This window comes from Orcinus orca, chromosome 2, assembly GCF_937001465.1.
Source record: "Orcinus orca chromosome 2, mOrcOrc1.1, whole genome shotgun sequence".
Classification (NCBI taxonomy): domain Eukaryota; kingdom Metazoa; phylum Chordata; class Mammalia; order Artiodactyla; family Delphinidae; genus Orcinus; species Orcinus orca.
The window spans coordinates 201,606,096-201,629,670 of NC_064560.1; the positions used below are offsets into that span (position 1 = coordinate 201,606,096).

The 23,575-nt window shown below is 57.5% G+C and overlaps 3 long non-coding RNA genes and 3 gene segments (V, D, J or C); 3 read left to right on the forward strand and 3 right to left on the reverse strand.

The window, feature by feature from the left end:
- Positions 1 to 23,575, reverse strand: part of LOC105748033 (immunoglobulin gamma-1 heavy chain-like) — a 201,023-nt gene that overhangs the window by 86,573 nt on the left and 90,875 nt on the right.
- LOC125963632 (uncharacterized) overlaps positions 1 to 23,575 on the forward strand; it is an 88,433-nt gene that overhangs the window by 56,990 nt on the left and 7,868 nt on the right. The gene's annotated exons all lie outside the window — the stretch shown is intronic.
- LOC101277626 (Ig mu chain C region membrane-bound form-like) overlaps positions 1 to 23,575 on the reverse strand; it is a 296,190-nt gene that overhangs the window by 36,013 nt on the left and 236,602 nt on the right.
- LOC101287043 (immunoglobulin heavy variable 4-38-2-like) overlaps positions 1 to 23,575 on the reverse strand; it is a 195,574-nt gene that overhangs the window by 25,212 nt on the left and 146,787 nt on the right.
- Positions 268 to 21,917, forward strand: LOC117200140 (uncharacterized). Its single transcript, XR_004481590.2, has 2 exons — positions 268 to 395; positions 19,420 to 21,917. It is a non-coding gene; the product is annotated as an uncharacterized LOC117200140 (long non-coding RNA).
- On the forward strand, positions 7,485 to 10,943 carry LOC117200139 (uncharacterized). 3 transcript variants are annotated; one of them, XR_007475843.1, is made up of 4 exons: positions 7,485 to 7,717; positions 8,113 to 8,532; positions 8,695 to 9,507; positions 9,681 to 10,943. It is a non-coding gene; the product is annotated as an uncharacterized LOC117200139 (long non-coding RNA). The 3 variants fall into 3 exon arrangements; XR_007475844.1 differs by having other exon boundaries at positions 9,623 to 9,717; XR_007475845.1 differs by having other exon boundaries at positions 7,486 to 7,717; positions 8,695 to 9,275; positions 9,623 to 9,717.

Genomic DNA, 23,575 nt, shown 5'->3' on the forward strand with positions numbered 1-23,575 from the left:
GCGTGGCCTGTGCCTGCCTGCAGCCACACCCCAGGCCCCGCTCAGGCACCCTGGGATGACGAATAAATGGAAGAGCGAAGAATGAAGGAAAACAGGGCAATCTGCTCAGGGCAATCCTAGCCCTATGTTGAAACTATCTGAGAACCTCCCAGGTCTGTGTGTATCGCGGGTGGGGCAGGGCAGGAAGCGGGGGGCAGGAAAGGGCTCTGTGGTCGGACACCTGAGCTGGCCCGGAGTTTATCTGCTTCCTGCATGCCGGGCAGCCAGGTGGGCGTGGGCTGCCGCACAGGGAACAGTCTGCCTGGGGCTTGGCTGTCCTCAGGTTGCCTTCCCACCGGTGACCAGCGCTGGCCGTTGGGGCCCGGCTCGCGGCCTTCACCCAGGAGGGGAGCTCGGTGAGTGCTGCCCTGAGCCCCACCATGAGGGGGGCTCCAGACCCTCCTGGAGACAGGCTCGGGGGTGATGGGGGGTGCAGGTAGGTGGGCACACCTGTGAATGTAGGGTCCACCCTGCCCTGACCCACGGTGGGCTCAGGCTTCTGGGGGTCCTGCTGTGGGCTGGGGTACCCCGGCTGCCTGGCATGGCTGAGTCCCCAGGGCTGGGACAGAGGCCCGTGAGGACCTGGGAGGGGCCGTGTCGTGGGGCTTCTGTGGAGGGCGTCGCCTGGAGGAAGGTCCCCACCCAGGGGAGGCCCGGAGGCTCGGCTGTGGGTGCGTGGAGGGCGGGGCGGTCCCTTTCTGGGGTGGTCTTCCCGGGGCCACTTTCTGAAACGGGGCCTGAGTGCTGGCTGGCCTCCAGCCCATGGTGGTGTCCTCCAAGTCTGCTCCCTGTGAGCCGGCACCCTTGCTGACCCCGGGCAGCGGGCAGAGCGTGGGAGGGCTGTGGTCCTGGTGGACGCACGGGGCCAGTCCGGCTCTGGGTCTCCTGGGGTGTCTGTGAGGGGTCAGTGGTGGCAGGATGTGACCCTCGGCAGCTCTGGCCAGGGTCTCCGGAGCCACGGTGGGAGGGAGGGCGGGGACAGGTCCAGGACCCCATGGACTAGCCCAGCTCCCCGACCTCACCACGGAACGGGGCACTGGGGGGCATGTGCTGCGGTCGCCCAGGGTCCGAGGACAGCGCCTGGCCGGCTGCGCTCTGCCCTCTGCCCTCTGGCCTGGGCCTGGGTCCCCGGAGGCCTGGGGGCCGGTTTGGCCACAGCTTCTCTCACGGTGTCGTTCCCATCAGCTCCAGCGTGACCCAGGGCTGCTCAGCATATCCCCGGCTGCACTCTGGGCCTCGAGGCCTCTGCCATGAAGGGTGCGCTGCTGGGCTGGGCTGGGGGGGTCTCCTGTCAGGGCGGGGCCGAGGGCCTGGGCCTCTGAGCCTGCGGACTCCCCCTGCGGGCCCGAGGCAATGTGAGCTCCAGCCAGAGGGCCCCCTGCATCAGGCCTGCGCAAATTCCATTCTGCCAGGGGCCCTGTGGCGGGAAGCTGCTGGGAGACCCGCTGCGTCTCCTCTCAGGCAGCCCGCCTCCGGGCCCAGGACCCTTCCTCAGGCTGCTGCTGCCCCTTGCGAATGCAGGGTGAGGGTGTGCAGGTGTCTGCTGGCCGGGAGGGCAGGGCTGTGCCTCACATCCAGAGGGTAGGCTCCTTGCTAACGGGCCACTTGGGGGCGGGGGTTTCTGTCCCTGAGCGTGTCGCCGTGGTACCAGCTACTACCGTACCACCGTGGCACAGACAGGTGCAGAAACCCCCTGGCTGCAGGGCGCTCAGCGCCCCGCTGGTCTTGTATGCTGCAGGGTGGTGTCCCATGGAGCCCCTGGGTGCTTTCAGCCTGGTCCACGTCAGGACGAGCCCACGGGGGGTGGACTCTGAGGCAGATGACCCTGTCCCCAGCCCACCTGCCGCCACGGAACGTCACCCCTTCAGGCGCGAGGCATGGCCATCCCGGACCTGAGCGGCTGCCCGAGCCCCGGGCTGGCAGCCTTTGGGCTCCGGGCCTCCTTGGGGCGTGGGGTCCGACCTGAAGCCAGGGTTCTGCCGCTCGGCTGGCCGGTCACCACGCCGGCAGAGGGAGGACTCCTGAGGGCAGGGGTCAGAGGGCTGACGCGGGGCTCGCTCCCGCCGTGAGAGAGTTCTGCGCTCCCCTGCCCCCAAGCCTGCTCCTGGGTCAGGGTAGCATCTGCAGCTGGACTCCCCTCCCCACCCCAGCCGCCCCAGCCACTCCACTCCGCCCACACCCGCCCTGCCAGGTGCTGGGTGAGGGGAGCTGGGCCTTGGCGGCAGGACGGTGCCCTGGGGTCAGCGGGGAGGGGTCCTGCACGGTCCCCACCGGGCCTCAGCTCCCCGAGGCGCCGGCTGGTCTGGCTGTGCAGCCAGCAGCAGTGGTGCCCAGGCTGCAGTCTCACCACGAGAGACCCTCCTCCCAGACCCTCCATGACTTCCCCTCCCCACGGAGGGCGCCCTGGTGCATCTGGAGGGAAGGAGGGGCAGGCAGACGGGCGGAAGGGGAGGCTGGGCCCCGGCCCCCACCTGCCTGCCTGGGCTGCCAGCCTCCTTCCTCGCTGGCTGACCCGTTCTTCCTGTGGGAGCCTGGGGTGGGCTGGAGGGGCTCACGGCTGGGCTCAGGGCTTGGGTGGCCATCTAGGTGGCGTCCTGATGCCCTGTGTGCAGGGTCTGAGGGGCATTGGGTGGGGCGGGCAGCCCCTGAGGGACCCTGTGTTTGCCACATGAGAGGCTGGGCTGTCCCCCGGGACCGCGCCTGCCTTTACGGGGAGGTTTGGGAAGCACGTCCTGTCGGGGGGAGCTGTCTGGTTCGGAGGAGCAGAGGTGGGGCAGTGGGCAGGGGAGCAGGGTACCCCCAGCCTGGGCAGAGGGAGGCCCCAGGGCTGGGCAGTAGGGGAAAGTCGTGGCTCTAGATAGGCACCGGGGGAGGGACAGTCCCTAGTGCCCCTGCTGCCACCTGAGGGCCAGCAGGCTGGGCCTGTGACATGACCTGACTCGGGCTGCCCTTCTGGAGAGTCTGGGCTCCAGCTTCGCTGCCATGTCTGTAAGTCACGTAGGGGACACGGAGACACACCCCCACGGTGACAAAAGTCCCTGCAGCCGCCCTTCCAGGAAAGTCTGCCCAGAAGGGCAGGCCGGAGGTGCCGTACTGGGGAAGCCTGGACGTAGAGCCTGCAGAGGATGGGCTGGGGGACCGCAGGAAGTGCAGCAGAGGCCCAGAGCAGGGGCGGCCCTGGACAGCGCCCTGCACCAGGAACCTGGCGGGTGGGGAGGCCAGCCCAGCTTAAGCACCCTGGCAGGGCCTGTGGGGTCAGGCGGGCAGCTGTGCTGTGGGCTCAGAGGGAAACGTAGGTGGGCCGGCTCCTCCGAGGGGCTCTCCCCAGAGGCTGCTCACTCTGGGCAGGCTTCTGGTGCAGCGCACCTCCTGGCAGTGATCTCAGGAGACACTCGGCTACACTAGCAGCCTGTACAGCCCCGCTCCCAGGGAGAGGCCCCTGGATCCCCCTTGGGCCAGGCCAGGAAACGGACCCACCTGCCTCGGGACCAGCAGCAGGCTGGAAGGTGCTCCCACCTGCCCTGAACCCTACCCACTGTGCTCACCAGCGAGCTCCTAGGCAACTGAGTACAGGCCCAGCTCCAGCGTCCACTCCTGTCAGTTTCTCTGAGCTCCCAGCAGAGTCAGGAGGGTATCTAGGGGTCCTGCCTACTGGGAACTTGACCTGATGGTTTGCCCGGTGTGAGCTCTGTCCTTCCTGGTTCCTTTGGGTGTGGGTGTTGATAGTCAGGGGGCTTCTGCCAGCTGGCTGGGCTCTGGGCTTGTGGCTCTGTGGGTCAGTGTAGTTGCCTAGAGCCCTTTGAAGCCTCCGGCTGCCATGCCTGGACACAGGCCCGTGGGCCAAGCCAGCCAGGAGTGGCGCTGGACACTGAAGGCCTGGGCTGTGACCCTTGGGCCTTGAGGCCCGGCTGTCCCGACCAGCGGGTTTTTGCTGCCCCGTCTGTCGCTGTGGTATCCGTCATAGTATCACAGTAGTAGGGACCTCGGCAAAAAGCCCTGCTTGTGGTCACAGGCCCTTCCCTGCTGGAGGCCCCGGATGCAGGTGTCCGGCAGGCTGTCTCCACTGGTGCCCAGAACATCCTCCCACCCGCACCCCCTGCAAGCGTGGTCGGGGGGTGGTCTGCACCGTCTGCCAAGGAAGGACGCGGTGCCCCCCACTGAAGGCGTGGGCAGAAGCAAGCCTCTGTGGAGTGGGTGCACGGGAGTGGGGGCACCCCAAGTCCTTTTAGGGGTCCAGGTGCACTGGGCTGAGGGGCTGCCCTGGGGGCTGGCCCCTCTCCTCAGGTGTCTCACACAGGCTCGCGGGGGGCTGGCCCCTCTCCTCAGGTGTCTCACACAGGCTCGCGGGGGGCTGGCCCCTCTCCTCAGGTGTCTCACACAGGCTCGCAGGGGGCTGGCCCCTCTCCTCAGGTGTCTCACGCAGGCTTGTGGGGGGCTGGCCTCTCTCCTGCAGGTGTCTCACACAGGCTCGTGGTCTGCACCTGAATCTGGCTGAGCACGGGCGGGGGAGGGTGTCTGGGAGGTGACCCCTCTGGAGGGCTTCTTGTGTGCCCGTGTGCAGCGAGGGTCCTGGGTGGGCCGCAGGAGGAGGTGCCAGGCCAGGAGCACTGCTGGGCTCTGGGTAGACAGTTTAGCCGGGCCAGTCCCAGGGACATGGGCAGGTGGGTCCACTCTCCTGGAAGAAATGGCTCCAAAACCAAATTCAATCAGCTGCCCCCGATGGGGAGAGACCCTGCCCATATTCCTGTATCCACAGGGCAGGGCGCCCAGCCTGCTCGGAGCAACATGTGGAGAGTGGGCTGCAGTGGGGTGCAGGTGGTGCGGATGTGGGCTGCAGTGGGGTGTGGGGCAGGTTGGCGCACAGTGCTGTGGGCATAGGTGGTGTGGCCAGGAGGCCCAGTCTCCGAGTGGCAGGGGCAGTGCCAGCCCACCAGGCCAGCCCCTCCCTTGTGACACGCCTGCCCAGACTTGGGGGCTCACAGGGTCCTTGCAGAGTGGGGTCTTTGTGTCTCCAGCTGTGGCCCCCAGGTGACTCAGGGAGGAAGCTCCCAAGCTGTTGGCCGGATGCCAGGACAGTGGCCTTGAGACCTTCTTGGTGTTGGGAGGGCCAGCGGGGTCGCAGTCCTTGGAGCGTGTCTGGCTGAGACCTGGGTGGCTTCATGGTCTGATGGGCTTGGATGGGAGCCAGGGGATGGTGACTAGTCCGCCTGTGGCGTGAGGGGGGCGCGGTGCTGGGGGCCTTCCCTGTGCTTCCGCCCCAGTGGGTTTGTGTTACAGGCTGTTTCCCTGTGGTCGCCGTGGTACCCATGGTGATGTGGCCCCATTCAAAATCCTGGGGACAGGGCCATGGCTCGGGCTCCCGGGGCGGGGTTTCTGATGGGTGCTGTGATGCTGTGGGTATAATAACAGCCATACCCCGAGCAGTAACCATACCACAGTGCCACAGACCCTCTCCCAATCCCTGCTGCCGGGGGCCGGGCTGGGGGGCTGTCAGGTGGAAGCAGGGGCCCGGAAAGCTGTGGGACGGTCTTGCCGCTGCACGTGTCCTGCTGGGAGCACGTGGGAGGCCTCTCCCATCGGTGGTCAGTGACCACGCCCAGCTCTATCCTGAGGCTCTGAGGCAGGGCCCTGCTGAGTGAGCTGGTGTCAGCGTCTGGTTTGGAAGCCAAACCCATTGTGACGGTCTCCTGGGTTGACAAATTGTCTACACACGGTGTATGGGTCACCTTGGGGCCCTTGGTAACCCTGGGGCCAGCAGGTGCCTCCCCCTCCGCCCCCTGCCAGGAAGGCCAGGAGCAAAACAGGGGTCGTTCCTGCTGCCGCCAACCCTGGGGCTCTGGGTCTGAGGTGTGCCTGCCTGTCCCCAGATGCAACTCTGAGCAGCTTCAGGCCTTTTGGTTGCAGCAGGACCTAGAGCAGGTGTGTAGGGGTGCCCAGTGGCCTCTCCTCTTGGGCCCCACTTCCCCCTGCCCTGACCACCGGGGCGTCCAGGGCTCCTGGGGGAAGACATTCACTGCGGTGGCCCAGGGCCCTCCTTCCCTGAGTCCACGCATCCCTTCTGAGTCCTCACAGCTCCCGGCCTTGGAGCACGGCCGAGTCAGTGGCCTCTGGGCATCCATTCCGGGGTGACTAGGGGTGACTGATTGCCACCAGGCCTGAAAGCTCTGGCGAGTTCTGCGGTGTCCCCTCTGGAATGTGGACGCTGCTCTGTACCTGGTCCCACCTCAGTACCACGGGGCATCGAGAGGGTGCCAGCACCACCTGCTGGGGGTGCCCGGGCCTGGGGCCGGGGCCGGGGCTGGAGGGCTGGCCCTTTACTGGCACCCCTGCCCTGCTGGCATCCTAAGTCTCAGGCCCCGGGGGTGCTCTCTGCAACTGCTGCCTCATCTGGACCTTGGTGACCCCACATAAGGGGCCTCGGCGGTGCCTCTGCTCAGGGGCCTCAGCAGGTGGGCCGAGCCCCAGGCCCTTCCCGTGTCCCCTGGTAGTGGGCTGAGCCCCAGGCCCCGGCCCCGAAGGGGGCAGAAGCTGCAGGTCCCGGACTTGGTGCTATTTCCAGCACCGTTAGGTGTTGAGTTTTAAGAATACATTTGCATCAGTTTAAACCCCCCTTATGCAGGCAGTGTCTGCAGGTGGTAACCGCCGAGGAGGGAGAGCGTGCAGGTGTTTTGTCCTCACGGCCGCCCTCCCGTGCCCCTGCCGTGCACCTCCCGTGCCCCTGCCGTGCCCTTCCTGTGCCCCTCCCATGCCCCTGCCGTGCCCCTCCCGTGCCCCTGCCGTGCTCTCTGGCCGGGTCTGCGCATGCACTCCCGCACGAAGCGAGGCTGAGCCCCCTCCCTCGCACCCCACCCCCTCTGTCTTGCTCGGTGTCCTTCACCTCTGCCTTCGGACCCCATGGGTGAGACTTCCCGGTCAGGCGCTGGGGCGCAGCGCCAAGCTCCACTTCCTGTGAGCGAGTGCAGGTGGGGCTTTCGGACAAGGGCCGTGTCACTGTGGGTGTAGCAGTCACCGCTACTACAGTACCATCACGGTGACACGCGCCCCTCAGAATCCTCCCCCCGCGGCCGTGTGTCCGGGGCTGCCCTTGCTGGCTCGGGCCGGCTCTGAGGAGGGGACCCTGCGTTTCCGGTGGGTTTGGGGGGTGAGCAGGGGGCGGGGTCTGACCCAAACCTGCATGGCACCCCCTCTCCAGCCCAGGCGACCCTGCTGGCCACCGTGGTCCATGTGGCCGCCAGTCTGCCTGGCTCAGGGGTGCTCTGGTTGTGTCCGTCCTGCTCTCTGGGCCCCCCTCAGAGAGCTTCTCTGTCCTCGGTGTGACCAGTGAGGGTCTGGCCTCCCCTTGCCCTTGTCTCGCATCTGCTGGAAGCTGCCGATGGTTTGGGGTCAAACCTGTGACATCTGTCGGTCGACTGGGGCCCAGGGACAGCTGACTGGATGTGAGAGGCTGTCTGCCGTCTGTGGGCGCGTGGAGTGGTCCCCCCTCCGCCTCTCAGCACCTGCCGCAGGGGGCCCTCCCCGGGTGTGACGTGGGTGTTTCCGCGGTCGGTTGGGGTGTCTCTGGAGATCAGCCTTCCGCAGTGCTGTCCCCCAGCTCCGAGTGAGAGGTGCTCTTCCTCCTTGGGGTTCCTCACGGCCCCTGACGAGGGCACCTGCCCCCCCCAGGAGGCTGGACGTCCAGGTGAGTCAGGGCCTGGCCTGCAGCCTTTGAGCCGCGGCAGGCTGGGCTCGGCCTGAGGGCCGGCCTGTGAGGGGTCTCAACAGCATGGGCTCCGCGTTCACTGTCCCGGCCAGCCGTTCATGCAGCTGCTGTCCATGGGCCTTTAACGTGAAAGTGGTGGAAACGGCCTTTATTCAGTCACTCTTGACAGCAGGGGAGAGCTGGGTCCACCCACTGTGAGCAGAGGTGACCAGTGTGTCACAGGAGAGCAGGGGTGGGGCTCCAGGGGCTTTGGTGAGGGACCAGGAAGGGTGGCCGTGCAGATGCGATGAGGCCGCTGTGCCCGCCAGCCGGCAAGGATGCAGGGATGGGTCAGGACTCCGCCCTCACAGAGGGCTCCGTGTCTCTCTCTGCAGCTGAGGGGCGTTGGGCAGCTGAGGACTGGCAAGGCTGAGCCTCCAGCGCTTCTGGGGGAAGGTCACGGCCAGGACCACTGACAGACAACCCCTGTGGGTATGCAGTGCAGCGGAAGCATGACAGAGGCATCTCAACACCAGGCTCTCTGCCACTGGTGCCGGGCCGCCCCTGCATTCTCGGGGTGGGGGGGGACACACCTGGTTAGGAGCCGGGTCCTCCCAGCGGCTGTGCTTACCGAGCAGCCAGCAGGATCGAGGAGCTGGGCGCCCGCTCTTCTGCCTCTCATTTTCGTGGGGCAGCTGGGGAGCTCCAGGCGGGAAAGCAGCGTGGCCGCTGGTGGGCGAGTCAAGGAGTCAGAGGGCGAAGTGCAGCTGCTGCCCACTGCGGGCCCCTGGGAGCCGCGAGGAGATGGGCCAGCGGTGAGTTAGGGCTCTCTACCTGCGGTGAGACCTGGGAGTCGGTGTGCTGTGAGGCTGCGAGGGCGGGGGCCTCACGTCTAGGGCGGGGGCGGGGGAGCCAGGCCCTGGGTGTGCTGGACGCGGCCCAGCATCCACGTGGGCTCCTGTGTTTGCTGCCCGCAGGCACTCGGGACGCCCGTGCATCGTGTGGGGCTGCAGGTCAGGGACTGACCAGGAACCCAGCCCGGCAGGCTGACCCTTTGGAAAGAACCTCCTCTTGGGTGCACGGTGTCGCCAGCTTTCTCCTGGGGTTCGGAGGTGATGCTGTGAGGTCGGGGCTCGGCACTCACGCCCGCAGTGGGTGGCGTCGGGAGAAGGTGGCCCGCCGGGAGCCTCCAGCCTGAACCGGGCCTGACTGAACCTGACTTTGCTGCCACGGCCACAGCTGCTCTGGGCTCTCCCTGGGAGTTCTGTGTCACCAGCTGTCCTCGAGGCATGGACACGGGGTCATCGTCCCACCTGCCGTCTCTAGGGTGTGAGCTGCCCCCTCTGCCCAGCTGGCTGGGGGGCCTCGGGGAGCAGAGCCCGGGTGTCTCCCGGATGGGCCGTGGAGCTCAGAGCTGGGGGGCCTCGGGGAGCAGAGCCCGGGTGTCCCCCGATGGGCCGTGGAGCTCAGAGCTGGGGGCCCTCGGGGAGCAGAGCCCGGGTGTCTCCCGATGGGCCGTGGAGCTCAGAGCTGGGGGGCCTCGGGGAGCAGAGCCCGGGTGTCCCCCGATGGGCCGTGGAGCTCAGAGCTGGGGGGCCTCGGGGAGCAGAGCCCGGGTGTCTCCCGATGGGCCGTGGGGCTCAGAGCTGGGGGCCCTCGGGGAGCAGAGCCCGGGTGTCTCCCGATGGGCCGTGGGGCTCAGAGCTGGGGGGCCTCGGGGAGCAGAGCCCGGGTGTCTCCCGATGGGCCGTGGGGCTCAGAGCTGGGGGGCCTCGGGGAGCAGAGCCCGGGTGTCCCCCGATGGGCCGTGGGGCTCAGAGCTGGGGGCCTCGGGGAGCAGAGCCCGGGTGTCCCCCGATGGGCCGTGGGGCTCAGAGCTGGGGGACCTCGGGGAGCAGAGCCCAGGTGTCTCCCGATGGGCCGTGGGGCTCAGAGCTGGGGGGCCTCGGGGAGCAGAGCCCAGGTGTCTCCCGATGGGCCGTGGGGCTCAGAGCTGGGGGGCCTCGGGGAGCAGAGCCCGGGTGTCCCCCGATGGGCCGTGGGGCTCAGAGCTGGGGGGCCTCGGGGAGCAGAGCCCGGGTGTCCCCCGATGGGCCGTGGGGCTCAGAGCTGGGGGGCTCCGAGTTGTTCTCTGGACTTTGTCAATGAAAATTCAAGGAACTATCAAGTTGAGAAGAAAAAAGCGAACTTCATTCAAGCCAACTGAGGATTCTCACTGGGGAAGCAGATTCTCAGAAGCTCTGAGGACGGTTCTGCTTGCTCGGAGTGGAAGACACAGTCACGCACATTTTCGAGACAAAGGATCGTACGTCAGAATGACATGCGGCATTTTACATAAAGGTCACCAAGGAGGCACAGCCCAGGGAAGCACGTACAAAGTGGGCAGCGGGTCACCGTGGCCCCTACAGAGCTGGGAAGGACGCTATTCTTTACGAAGTTGCACTGCCAGCGTCAGAAGAGAGGAAAAGTCAATCTCTACGGGGGGCAGGCAGGCCCACCTTTGAGGAGCTCTGGCTACGGTGTGGCGCAGGTGCACACATTCGGGGAGGGCCTAGTACGGGTCGGGAACACACCATGCTTAAGTTTTCCTGCCCCGTCTAAAATACAAAATTTATCTCACCAACTTTTCAGGGTCACCTCAAGTGTGGAGAGGAGAGGGGCGACCCCCACGGCATCCACGTGGGCCCGCAGGGCTTCTGTCTGATGGGGACTTTCCGTTGGGAAGATTGCAGGCCATCATTTGCCTGAATGCTGGGATGAGCTAGACGTGGTTCCTAACGTCTGGTCTGAGTCTGTTCAATGAACCGGACAGAATTCAGCTTCCTAGAATTGCGTTTATGACCTCTGGCTATTGGCCGGTCTGTAAACCAGCCCGTGTTCCTCCTTTTGGGGGCGTTGGAGCAGGGTTCATACACGTGGCCAGTTTTGTGAAAGTCTGAAAGCTCACCCCAAAGCCACCTGGGCCTGGAGTGGCCTGTGCAGGTAGCCAGACACCCGATAATCTGAATGCTTTCCTGAGGGTTAGCGCTCTAATTAAGATTTCCATTTCTTCCTGAGTTGCTTTTGTTAAGTTTTATTGCTAGAAAAGGAACGCTCCGGGAGATGTCATTGACGCTGTCAGTGTGCTGTGCTAGCAACTGTGCTCTGTGCCTGCTTGGTCCTCCCAGCACGCACTGTGTCCAGGGCACCAGGAGCAGAGCCTGCTGGGTGGGAGTGGGCGCGGGGGCTGGGTGGGGGTGGGTGGGGGAGGGGCGGGAGAGCCCAGGAGCGGGGGCGGAGTCTCAGGGACAGCACTGTAGACACAGGTGGATGGACAGGCTGCTGGCTGCTGGCTGCCTGGTGAAGCACCGCCTTGTGGACCGCAGTGAAGCAAGACCAGAGGAGCAGGTCGACCCCAGCTTGAAGATGTGTGCTGTGTCCTCCTGTGTCCTGCTAGAGGGGCGCGACTGCTGGGGTGAATCCCAAGGCTGGGCTTTGGCTCCACAGGCATGGACCCTCTTGGGGGTGGGTGCACAGCTTCCGAAGCTTTGGGTTATGTCAGGTGCAACAGACAAAGGATGCTCAGGGTGGAGGAATGTGGTGGCAGTAATTTAAAAAGAACGGCTTGCGTGGCTGAGTGCTCGGTGCAGGCTGGACACCACGCCCAGTGCCTGTGGGTCACTTTGTTGGGTCCTCACCATGAATCCCCATGGAGCCGTGATTGCTATGGTGATTAATTATTCCACAGGCTGGGCACAGGCAGCAAAGGACCCAGCACAAGGTCACCCACCAGCTGCCCACCGAGCCAGGTCTCCATGGAAGAATGGAGGCTGTGATGTGAAGATGGTAGTGCGGGCAGATGGTCAGAGCTGGCTCTGGCCAGGGATGGAGCAGGACAGTGGGCAGAGGTGCGTGGAGTCCAGGGCAGGGTTCACGGTGTGTTCAGGCTCGGAGTGTGGATGACAGAGCCTCCGCTGGGTCTGGACGGACGACTCTCCAGGTCCTGCGGTCTGTGGCCAACAGTGTCCAAAAAACCTACACCAAGATAACCAGGAACTTTCCTCCTGTGTGTTTCTAGGAGAGTGTTTCCAGTCTATGCCTAAGTCCTTAATTAACTGTCGTGAATGGAGTAAGAGAGGGGTTTAATTTAATTTAATTTCATTCTCTGAGAAGTGGATATCAGTTTTCCCAACACCATTCGTTCAAGGGAATATTCTTTCCACACTGAGTATTCTTGACGTTCTTGTCCAGTATTCACTGACCATATATATGTGGGTGTATTTCTGAGCTCTCCATTCTGTTCCATTGGTCTGTGTCTGTTTTTATAGCAGTACCATACTGTTCTGATTAGTTGAGCTTTGTAGTAAGTTTGAAATTGAGAACTGTGATGCCTCGCATTTTGTTCCTTCTCAAGATTGTTTTGGCTACTTGGGGGGCGTTGTGGTCTGTACAAATGCTAGGAATTTTTTGGACATTGTTGAAAATCCCACTGGAATTTGGACAGGGATGACATTGAATCCATAGATGGCTTTATGTAGTAAGGATGTTACAAGAGTACCGACTCTTCACACTTATGAATGTGGGGTGTCTCTCCACTTTTTTGCGTCTACTTCAGGTTCTCTCCTCAATGTTTTATAGTTTTCAGCATCTAGATGTTTTACTTCTTGATTAAGTTTATTTCTAAGGGTTTTATTGTTTTTGATATTACTGTAAAAGTAATGATTTTCTTTCATTCTTTCTTAGGAAGTTCATTGTGAGTGTACAGAAACGCAACCAATTTTTGTATGTAGATTATTTTTTTGCCCCGAAGCTTTAATTATGTCGTTTATTCATTCCAGTATTTCTTTGCTGGAGTCTTTAGGACTTTCTACATGCAAGCTCGTGCCGTCAGCAAACAGAAACAGTTTCACTTCTTCCTTTCCAATCTGGATGCCTTTTATTTCTTTTTCTTGTCTGGTTGCCTGATTGTGGGATACTGAATCCCAATACTCTGTTGAATAAGGGTGGTGAGAGTGGGTACCCCTGTCTTGAAGCTGATCTTAGAGGAAAAGCTTTTAACCTTTCAGTATTGAGTATGATCTTAGCTGTGGTTGTGTCTTGTATGCCCCTTACTTTGTTGAGGTATTTTCCTTCTCTACCCAATTTGGTGAGTGTTCTTATAGTGAAGGAATGTTAACTTTTGTCAAACATTTTCTCTGCATCTATTGAAACGGTCATGTGATTTTCGACTTTAGTTTTATTCATGTGGTGTATTACATTCGTTGATTTCCACACGCTGAACTATCTCTTCATCTCAGGAATCAATCCCATTTGGTCACGGTGTATAATATCTTTAACGTACTGTGGAATTCAGTTTGCTGGTGTTTTGTTAATTGTTGCATCTGTGTTCATCGGGGCTACTGATCAGCAGTTTCCTTGGAGTACCCTCAGCTTATAAAATGAGTTTGGGACTGTTCTCTCCTTTCCAATTTTTTGGAAGAGTCTGAGGAGGTTTGGCGTTCATTCTCTTCAAATGTTGCTGGAATTCACCAGTGAAGCCATCGGACATGACACCAAAAGCGTAAGCCACAAAAGCAAATACCAACAAGTGGGACTACCTCAAAATAGAAAGCTTCTGCACAGCAAAAGGAAGAATCAACAAAACAAAAAGGCAACCTACAGAATGGGGAAAAGTATTTGCAAAAAATATGCCTGACAAGAGGTTACTATGCAAAATATAATAGAGAAGACATACTCCTCAAAAGCAAAACAAGCAAACAAGGGATGCTATTCCAAAAGAGGCAGGCAGAGGACTCGAATAGACACCTTTCCAAAGAAGACATGCAGTTGGCCAACAGGACATGAATAAGTGCTCAACATCAGTCAGCATCGGGGGAACCTCACCTGTTAGCATGGCTGTCAGCAAAACGAGGAGAGGTGGCAGATGCTAGTGGGCTGCAAGCAATAGGGCGACTCCTCCCAAAAGTAAACTTAAAAGCCTCTCAGTATCTAGCAAGCCCGCTCCTGGGTATATGTGTGAAGATGATGAAGCCAGCATCTACAAGAGGTGTCAGCACCCCACAGTCATTGCAACAGTGCTCTCAATAGCCAAGGCACCGAAACAATTTGTCTCTGTCGATGAGTGAATAAAGATGAATTAAAATACGTCGACACACACAATGGAAGCTTCTCCATCGGTGAAAAGGAAGTATTACCGTTTGCGACAGCATGGATGGACCCCAAGGGCATTATACTTTGTGAAATAGGTCAGACAGAGAAGGACATATCCTGCAGACCTCACTCGTACCTGGGATCAGAAAACATCCAACCTGCAGAAGCAGAGAGTAGCGTGCTGGTTACCAGGGCTGAGGGGTGAGCCCGTTTACTACCGGCCTCCTGACTTCCTTTCCCCTCCACGAAAGAGTTCGCCCTTCCTTGCCGCCTGCGGACTTGAACCTGTCTCCCTGGGGTTGCAGACCCCAAACTGCAATTGTCTGCTGATCCTGAAGAAATCCATCTTTGATGGAGAAATGCCTGGCAGAGTATTTGCTTCAGGACAACACGAGTTAGTCGTTGTATGTGGCTACTCACAGCATCAGCTTGTTCACCTAAGTCCCCATAAAGTTCACTGAACCCAGGAGTGAAGGTTTAGAGAATCCTTTGGAAAAACGATGTCAAAGGGGGTTAATCCATGTTTCGTCTTTGGAGCCTTACTTTTTTAAGGGCCAAGGGCAGTGATTCTGGCCATGTAAGTCCACTTTCTTGTTTATATTTATTTATTTATTTTTTTGCAGTACGCGGGCCTCTCACTGCCGTGGCCTCTCCCGTTGCGGAGCACAGGCTCTGGACGCACAGGCTCAGCGGCCATGGCTCACGGGCCCAGCCGGTCCATGGCACGTGGGATCTTCCCAGACCAGGGCACGAACCCGTGTCCCCTGCATCGGCAGGCGGACTCTCAACCACTGCGCCACCAGGGAAGACCTAAGTCCACTTTCTTGACAGATGTTTCCTTGAGTCCCTTTTAGGTCTAGATGGCAATGCTGCAGTCACCCTGATGATGGAGGATGGTAGCGTAGGACGTTCCAATGAGTACCCCAGAATTTATGGAAGCAAGTGGTTTATCTCTGCTGTAGGGTGATTCCTGGGTCTGATCCAACCCGGCAAGGAATAATCTCAGTTGTGCATTTCTTTACCACGTCGTGGCATCGCATGTTAGTTGGATGGCACGCGGTCCAGGCCCTCAGCATCAGAGCGTCCCCCAAAGGTGGGAGTCTTGGATAAAGCTGGAGCCAAGTCTATGAGATCCAGCTGGAGTGCCGCAGGGCCAGGGCGGGCCCAGGAGGGCTCCCTGATGCAGGCTGGCTTCCTGCAGTGATGTGCTCAGATTCACACACCACGTGTTGGCAAAGAGTGTGGCCCGGGGTTTGTGGACAGTGATCATTTGTGGGTGCCAGGCAGAGCCCCCTGTCTTACAGCTTCTTTGTCTTCCCCATTTGCACGGGTCCCCCGCGCTCAGGATAAGTGCCAGACACAACGTCAGAAGACAGGGAGCCACAGGAAGCCCCTCGGCTCAGGTGTAATGTGTCTGATCGTTGTTTCCACCCTTCTGAACGTACGCCCTTGTCTTTTCAGCGTGTGGGGAAGCTGCCTGCTCACCAGTGCTCTCCGTCAGGGATACGGGCAGGTTCTGGAACTGGGTGGGAAAGGATGGGGGTCCATTCTTGGCTGTGTGTTTAGCAGCCCTGTCGGCTCCTTGGGCCCGAGAGACTCAGTGTCAGCCTCCCGAGTATGTGCTGGAGAGGGAACTGTAGTAACATTAGCAGGAGCTGAACAGCCTGTAACAGGGCAGCCATCACACGCCCATGGGCGATAGGAGAACCAGCAGAGGCCAGGGCCCCGTGGGGTTTCCGGATGGGCCCACAGCAGGGCAGACTCCAAAGGCACGTCTGCAGCGACTGTAAACAGTGGTCGCCTTCCCTCTGCCAATGCGTGAGCCCCAGGGCTGGGAGCTCGGGGTCTGGGGCAGAGAGCGTGCTGAGAACGTGCATGTGGGGACCTGTGGCCTGCGTAACCGGCTATTATGTTTCCCCCAAATGTTGTTTACATTAGCGGTTGCAAAAGAGAAGTCGGGGTTGACGGAGGCGTGTCCGAGAGACCCTTTCTGTGGCTGCAAGGAGCCCTGTGGAAGGGGCTGGGTCTCCCTCCCCAGTAGGGACGGGAGTCGCGGATCAAGAGGGTGAAGGGGACCTAAGAGGATGGAGGCGTGGGCCAGGGGGGCTTGCTCCTGGGTCACCCGCCCCGAGAGCAGAGGTGGGCGTGGGAGGCGTCGCCCGGGAGCGGGCACAGCGTGGGGAGCACAGAGGGGAGCGGGGCGGCCTCGGGGGAGGGTCCAGGCCTGGCCGCTCACGGCAGTGGTCTTGGAGGGGCTAGCAGAGGGTGCGCCCGATGCCACGGGCCTAACGGATGTGGGGAGGGAGACGCAGGACATACCGAGAGGCGGAGGTTGTCCCAGGACACCTGCGGCCACGCCCTAATTTTCATGGCAATGCAGAAAGGCAAGCCTTAAGCGTAAGCTGAGAGCTGGGGTGTGGACCCTGCCGGGGTTCAGGCTTCAGAGCGGGTTAGAGCCTCGAGGGCCAGGAAACAGACTCCGAGGGGGCGTCTCGGGTGGGGCGTACCGGAGATCGGCAACAGCAGCAGAGGGAAGGGGCCCGGGTGCAGTAGCCAGCCAGCCCTAGAGCTCGACAAGGCTGCTTTCTCGTGGGGACAGGGAAGGACGAAATTGACTCAAGGCCTTGGGGCGAGCCTTTGAGTGCCCGGAGACACCCCGTGTCCTACTAGGTACCAGCTGTTCTCACCCGCTGAAGGGCGGATCCAGGGGCTCATGGCCTCCTTCAGCTGGAGACCCAGGAGAAGGAGGGGTCTCCAGGACCACCCTGCCCAGTCTGGTTCCGGGGAACTTGTCAGCCACACGCCGACTGAGAGTGGAACCCTGGGCGAAGCTGCAGAGTCTAAGTCGGCTTCGAGGGTCTGTACGCTATTGACAGGGCCCCCGGTACCCGGAGGTGGACCAGTCCGTGGGGACCGTCTTGCTCCCAACGCCAGTGCGAAGGCAGCTTGCGCGTCGGGGCCGCGGGAGCGAAGGCGAGCGCGCAGGGCTGTTCCCGGAAGCCCGCTCGCTGCGGCAGCAGGAACTGAGGTGCGGACGGCGCCTGGAGGGGGTCTCGAGATGGGAGGCGCGGCAAGAGAGTACAGGGCCCTTACGATGTGATTCCGTCTGGCTCAGTCCCCCTCTGTGTTTGGTGGCAGGCGGGGGTGTTACCGGGTGAGGAAGTCAAGACGAGAACACGGCTGTGAAAGCGTCGCCAGGGGTTCGCGTCCTGGCTCTGCACAGAGAGGGGCTGGCCCGGTGCAGGCAGCGTGTGCTGGGCTCCGCGCTCCGCAGCCGCCGGCACCGCCTGCCCGTGAGGCCGGAGACCAGGCGGGCGTCTCCTTCAAGGACAGTAGGAACGAGGGCTTTCTTCTCCTTCCGTGTGACGGCATTTGATTTACACGGCACAGGTCTACCTACAAGGATTGCTGGGCTACAAAGTAGGGATGGGTGTTCAGAAGGCCGATCGGTACCGGGTGGCTGAGATCTGCAGGTCGAGAGACCCCGACAGCCGGATCGGCGCCAGAGGTGTCAGGTAGAGACAAGTCCTCTGATCGCACGGCGATCAGTCCCTCATGGCGATCAGTCAAGACGTCCAGTTCCCAATCCTCTATTTCAAGTTTGATGGTGGGTCCTGGGGTGCAACTGAGGACCAGCTGCCCCTGTCAACTGGTGGGAAATTGTCCCTCAGGAGCAGAAATGGACCCTCTGAAGGAGCTGGTGTCTAGGGAGACTGATTTTCAAGTTTGCATTCTCATATGAGGACGGAACGCAGGACAATTGTTTTTTCGATGTTCTGGCTTTCACAGTACCTGCGTACTTTTGGAGGGCTTGGGAGGCTCTCTGGTTATTGAGAGAAGAGGATAGGCTTGGACTTAATCCAAGTGTCACACCTCTGTTTCTGCAGAGACTCAAGTTGTAAGCCCTATTCCCTCTTCTTCCCCTGCAAGCTATTTGGAAAGACTTGCGTGAGAGCATCTATAATATCACTGGGAGATTGTCCTGACCGTGCAAGAGCAGTCTCTGGATTTTCCTCTTTATATCGGAGACAAGGTTTCTGGCTCAGCAGAAATTAAATGATTTCAGTGCCCCGGGACCTCGGGTTTCCATGCAGCCCTTGAAAAGTCTGCACATTCTTCTCTCGATGGACATTGAGGTTGCTTCCATGTCTTGGCCATTGCAAACAGCACTGCAATGAACATTGAGGTGAATATATCCTTTCGGACCACGTTTTTCTCCAGGTATATGCCCAGGAGTGGGATTTCTGGGTCCTATGGTAGCTCTATTTTTAGTTTCTTAAGGAATCTTCATACTGTTCTCCATAGTGGCTACAACAATTTATGTTCCCACCAACTAACACAACATTGTTAATCAACTGTACTCCAATATAAAATAAAAAGTTTTTTTTTTTAAAGAAAAGTCTGGACAGAGACTTGCACAAGCCCTAGAACATGCCCCTTCTCTCTGTGCAAAGAGGGGTTAGAGGGTGAATGGCCATTCACAACCCACGTGTGGGAGTTTCACACAGAAATGAGCCTTGCAGAGGCAGCCAGGACACTGAGGCTGAGGTCTCACCCTCTGCTAGAGGAAAAGCCTTCTGGGTGGGGAGTGGTTCTGGGGAGGTGAGGCGGGAGATGTGCCGAAGCCTTGTCTCTGGGGCAGAGTCTGCCGGGCAACGGGTGCTGTCTCCTGAGAAGCTCTCCGCTTGGTACGGAGGTGGCTTTACAAACCTGCATTTCCTTTATAACTGAATATCATTTGCAAACATGGGATGGGATGCTCTGTGTTTAGACAGTTAGGGGGGGTCAAGAGCTGTCCCCGCCTCTGCTGGTTCTCCATCACCTTCGCCTCAAGATCATCCAAAGTGACCTATGTGGGGGGCACGCCCAGCCTGACTCTGAGCGGCCACTCGGGGGACAGGGGCTATTTCTCAGGGGACCTCTCAGACGGGGTGCCAGCTGCCTGGGCAGGGATTGTGCCCTCTGGGCTGTCCCTCCCTCCCTGGGGTTGTCACCAAGGGACACAGGGCCAGAAACTACTGGCCATAGAGCTGAGAGCTGACAAAGACTGTCTCCTCCACCAAACTCCACGCAGGGTCCCCTGAGCTCTTTTTCAACTGGGCCTGGTTCTGGACTTCCTTTCCACATTCTGGACTGGACTTCCTTTCGGCATTCTTGTTCTGGACTTCCTTTCCACATGGTACAATTTTGGCAGGAATCTTGCTGAGTCAGCTCAATCAGAATTGCCCTCAATCAGATACATCAGTATCTGATCACCTTCATACCTGACCAGGTTCATCAGCTCCTGACACCCCCAGGTCATGTTCAAGCACCCTGTCTCACCTTCAGCAGGAATCCTGTGAGGTTGGTTTAGCCAGAGTCCACTACCTTGATGCTTCCTCTTAGTAACTTTCCACCCACCAACCCCCACCATCTTCTTGGCTGTCAGTATCCACCTGCCCAAGCTGTATGTGGAGCTGGTCCCACTCAGGACCCCTATTGCGTGGCCCCTCCACCTGTCGTGATGTTCTCCCTGGAATAAGGTCTGTCTTACCATCTTCAACAAGTGTCACAAATCATTTTTTCTTTAACAGGTTCAAATCTGCAAGCCAGGGTGGGCCATGCTGCCCCACTGCCCCCTGACCTCCAACCTTTCTCTGGACACTGGCAGAGCTGGAGCAGAGGAGGGTGAGGGTCTCTGGGGACCCCCACCCCCAGCCAGCCCCTTCGGCTTCAGCAGCACAGCACATGAGGACAGTGCAGCCTCCATGGACACTGCATGCTGCACCAGCCCCGTGCCCAAGTTGCCGAAGTTCGGGCGGCTGCTCCGTGCAGGTGCCTCAGGCAGAGGGGACTTCGTAATCCTTCTGTCCTCCCCCCTGGGCTGCTATTGAGGTGACAGAGCTTGTCCTGGGACCATGATAGGGGGCCTTTGTGGCGGGAAGGGCCTCTCGGTCCACTCTGGCGTATGCATGAAAGAGCTGGACTTCAGCGGGAGGGTCTGGAACCCCGTGCTTGTAACCTGTGCTCTATGTGGGCCCACTCCCCTTCCGTGAAGGGTCACGGTGCAGTGGCCTTTCAGGAGAGTGAGGGTCCGTCCCCACAGGCCTGGAGTCAACATGTCTGAGAGCATCAGGACTAGAGAAAATCCAGACCCTCCTCGATAGCTCCGCCCACCCCCAGTCCCGCTGCTGCTGGCTTATTAGAATGGCTAAAATTCGCCAGTCTCACAACGCCCACTGTTGACCAGTATGGAGGACAATGGAAAAGCTCGTCATGGCTGGTGGAATGAAGGTTGATACAGTCACCTCGGAAGGCAGTGTGACATTTTCATATAAAGCTAACGTAGTTTTACACTACGAACGGCAATCATGCTTCTAGGTATCTACCTGACTGAACTGAAAATCCATGTCCACACAGAGCTGCACACAAATGCTTGCAGTAGCTTCATTCATAATGGCTGAAGCTGGAAGCAGGAAGCTGTCCCTTCACAGGGGATGAATGGGCTCTCTGTGGTCCACACATGCACGGGGACACTCTCGAGTGCTGGAAGAATGAGCTGTCGAACCTGAAGAGTCATCCATGAATCTTTTTTTTTTTTTAATGGATGGGAACTTCACATACCATGAAATTAACCATTTTACACCGAGCAGCTGAATAGCATCTAGTGTCACAATGCTGTGCTCTTCTCTCTAGTTCCCAAACCCTCCCATCACCCCGAAAGCAAGCCCTGCCCCCTTTAAGCAGTGGCTTCCGACCCCTCACTGAAGATATGGATGACTTTTGTGGGGAGTCTTGTCACCCTACAATATGAAAAAGTTTTCTATCTGTGAACACAGATGTCTTTACATTTATTTAGGGTGTCTTTAATTTCCTTTCATGTTTTGTGTTTTGTAGTTTTCAGTGTATGTGTCTCTCCTCTCCTTTGTTAAATTTATTCCTAGGCATTTAATTCTTTTAGATGCAACTTTAAATGGAATGCTTTCTTCATTTCCTTTCTGGAGTGTCCCTGGATGGCGTGAATGAACCTTAAATGCATATGGCCGAGTGAACGAATCCAGTTTTAAAGGGCCACATACTGTATGACTTCATTTATAAGCCACTCTGGAAAGGGCAAAACTATAATTAAGATAATGCTGTCAGTGGATCCAGGAATTGGGGGAAGGGTGTTGAACAGGTGAAGCACAGGTGATTTTTAAGGGGGTGAAACTATTCTGTATGATATGCAACGGTGGGCCCACGACACGATGCCCTTGTCAAAAGCCATAGAGCTTTATGGCATGAAGAGTGAACCTTAACGCATACATTTAAAAAATCATTTAGGAGATCCTGAATCTCAGGATGGAATACAGACTGTAAAACCTGTCTACTGACATTACACATTTTGATACAGTGTACTGGCGGTGGCATCCTAGGTAACTTTCCAAACGCATGGAGTTTGCAAGGTAGATGAGCGTCTGTTGGGGCTGCCATGCTGACCTCAGTGTGTCCACGTGGACACGCGCTGACTGCTCGGAACCACCGCATGTGCATCCTGGGACCCAACCACTAGGTACCGGGAGGCACCTGGTACGGGCTTCTCGCTGTTGGGCCAGAGGTTCCAGACGACAGGGAGGAAGGCTAGAGAGGTCCGTGAGGCTTTGGGTTAGGGCTGGACACACCGCTGTGTTCTCAAGTTTAGTTGCATATAGGTAGAGAAGACTAGGTTCAGAAATACTGGTAGACACCAGTGTGTACCTGGGGCGGGACACACGCATTTCCTTGCTCTGTCAGCTAAGCCATCATAGAAGTAATGATAGCCCAGTAGGTTGAGCACATCTATCACCAAACTCCTGGTTTCTGATAACATTCCATGACCAAAGAAAACAGAATTAATTAGAGAAAAGGCTAATTCCAGGGCTTGGAGAAGGAGTATGCAAGACAAGGCTAGGGCATCTTATGTACACAGTTCCACAACCTAAAGAATCTTCCAAAACACAAAACCACAGAGGAATTTCAAAAGGATACAGGAGCCAACCCCAAAGTTTAGCCAACCTCAGACTAAGACTGGAACAATTGGAACAAAATAAAAATGTCGTGTTTAATTTTTTTTTAACACTACTCAAGTTCTTAATTTAATTTTATTTTTTTAACATCTTTATTGGAGTATAATTGCTTTACAATGGTGTGTTAGTTTCTGCTGTATAACAAAGTGAATCAGGTATAAGTATTCATATATCCCCATATCCCCTCCATCTTGAATCTCCCTCCCACCCTCCCTATCCCACCCCTCTAGGTGGTCACAAAGCATGGAGCTAATCTCCCTGTGCTATGCAGCTGCTTCCCACTAGCTATCTGTTTTACATTTGGTAGTGTATATATGTCAATGGTACTCTCTCACTTCGTCCCAGCTTACCCTTCCCCCTTCCCGTGTCCACAAGTCCATTCTCTATGTCTGCATCTTTATTCTTGTCCTGCCCCTAGGTGCTTCAGAACTTTTTTTTAGATTCCATATATATGTGTTAGCATACGGTATTTGTCTTTCTCTTTCTGACTTACTTCACTCCGTATGACAGACTCTAGGTCCATCCACCTTACTACAAATAACTCAATTTCATTTCTTTTTATGGCTGAGTAATATTCCATTGTATATATGTGCAACTTCTTCTTTATCCATTCATCTGTTGATGGACACATAGGTTGCTTCCATGTCCTGGCTATTTTAAATAGAGCTGTAATGACATTGTGGTACATGACTCTTTTTGAATTACAGTTTTTTCAGAGTATATGCCCAGTAGTGGGATTGCTGGGTCTATGGTAGTTATATTTTTAGTTTTTTAAGGAACCTCCATACTGTTCTCCATAGTGGCTGTACCAATTTACATTCTCACCAACCGTGCAGGAGGGTTCCCTTTTCTCCACACCCTCTTCAGCATTTGTTGTTTGTAGATGTTTTGATGATGGCCATTCTGACTGTTGTGAGGTGATACCTCATTGTAGTTTTGATTTGCATTTCTCTAATGATTAGTGATGTTGAGCATCCCTTCATGTGTCTGTTGGCAGTCTGTATATCTTACTTGGAGAAATGTCTATTTAGGTCTTCTGCCCATTTTTGGATTGGGTTGCTTGTTTTTTTTTGATATTGAGCTGCATGTAAATTTTGGAGATTAATCCTTTGTCAGTTGCTTCATTTGCAAATATTTTCTCCCATTCTGAGGGTTGTCTTTTGGTCTTGTTTATGGGTTCCTTTGCTGTGCAAAAACTTTTTTAAGTTTCATTAGGTCCCATTTGTTTATTTTTGTTTTTATTTCCATTTCTCTAGGAGGTGGGTCAAAAAGGATCTTGCTGTGATATGTGTCATAGAGTGTTCTGCCTATGTTTTCCTCTAAGATTTTACAGTGTCCGGGCTTACATTTAGGTCTCTAATTCATTTTGAGTTTATTTTTGTGCATGGTGTTAGGGAGTGTTCTAATTTCATTCTTTTACATGTAGCTGTCTAGTTTTCCCAGCACCACTTACTGAAGAGGCTGTCTTTTCTCCATTGTATATTCTTGCCTCCTTTATCAAAGATAAGGTGACTATAGGTGCGGGGGTTTATCTCTGGGCTTTCTATCCTGTTCCATTGATCTATACTTCCATTTTTGTGCCAATACCATACTGTCTTGATTACTGTAGCTTTGTAGTATAGTCTGAAGTCTGGGAGCCTGATTCCTCCAGCTCCATTTTTCTTTCTCAAGATTGTTTGGCTATTCAGGGTCTTTTGTGTTTCCA